At 52.9% G+C, this 1,033-nt stretch overlaps 2 non-coding genes across 2 annotated transcripts; both read right to left on the bottom strand.

Moving 5' to 3' along the window:
* Window positions 1-324: 324 nt before the first annotated feature.
* Window positions 325-443, bottom strand: LOC119342728. The gene has a single exon (XR_005165693.1). It is a non-coding gene; the product is annotated as a 5S ribosomal RNA (ribosomal RNA).
* A 297-nt stretch (window positions 444-740) lies between these two features.
* Window positions 741-859, bottom strand: LOC119342729. Its single transcript, XR_005165694.1, has one exon. It is a non-coding gene; the product is annotated as a 5S ribosomal RNA (ribosomal RNA).
* Window positions 860-1,033: the final 174 nt, after the last annotated feature.

The following is a 1,033-nucleotide window of genomic DNA, read 5'->3' as shown; positions in this document are numbered from 1 at the left end:
TGCTTTAGTGCTGGTATGATCGCATCCGACATGTTACCCCGGTCTTCGTCCCTTATCCTTGCCCCTCCCAGCTCCACTACAAAGACGATTGTACATTGCTTTGGCCGCTCCCTCTCAACTACGGAGACGAGTTTAACGCGGTTTCCACCCCTCCCTCTCAACCGCACCAGTGCACGCTTGCCGCGCCACAACGCCGACGCTGGACCCGTGAATCGTGAGCACCCAGCTATGACTTACCGCACTCGTGCAAAATAATAAAACACGGTAAATATATTACTTACACGTGCGTTTTGTTTTGCAAGCGGCGCGGAAAAAATTAAAAAGGGAATGCAACACGAGGACTTCCCAGGAGGTCACCCATCCTAGTACTACTCTCGCCCAAGCACGCTTAACTTTGGAGTTCTGATGGGATCCGGTGCTTTAGTGCTGGTATGATCGCATCCGACATGTTACCCCGGTCTTCGTCCCTTATCCTTGCCCCTCCCAGCTCCACTACAAAGACGATTGTACATTGCTTTGGCCGCTCCCTCTCAACTACGGAGACGAGTTTAACGCGGTTTCCACCCCTCCCTCTCAACCGCACTAGTGCACGCTTGCCGCGCCACAACGCCGACGCTGGACCCGTGAATCGTGAGCACCCAGCTATGACTTACCGCACTCGTGCAAAATAATAAAACACGGTAAATATATTACTTACACGTGCGTTTTGTTTTGCAAGCGGCGCGAAAAAAATTAAAAACGGAATGCAACACGAGGACTTCCCAGGAGGTCACCTATCCTAGTACTACTCTCGCCCAAGCACGCTTAACTTCGGAGTTCTGATGGGATCCGGTGCTTTAGTGCTGGTATGATCGCATCCGATATGTTACCCCGGTCTTCGTCCCTTATCCTTGCCCCTCCCAGCTCCACTACAAAGACGATTGTACATTGCTTTGGCCGCTCCCTCTCAACTACGGAGACGAGTTTAACGCGGTTTCCACCCCTCCCTCTCAACCGCACCAGTGCACGCTTGCCGCGCCACAACGCCGACGCT

This window comes from Triticum dicoccoides, unplaced genomic scaffold (genome assembly GCF_002162155.2).
Source record: "Triticum dicoccoides isolate Atlit2015 ecotype Zavitan unplaced genomic scaffold, WEW_v2.0 scaffold103199, whole genome shotgun sequence".
In the NCBI taxonomy this organism is placed as follows: Eukaryota; Viridiplantae; Streptophyta; class Magnoliopsida; order Poales; family Poaceae; genus Triticum; species Triticum dicoccoides.
Note: the sequence above shows the minus strand (reverse complement) of the source record. Positions and strands in the feature narration are given on the sequence as shown.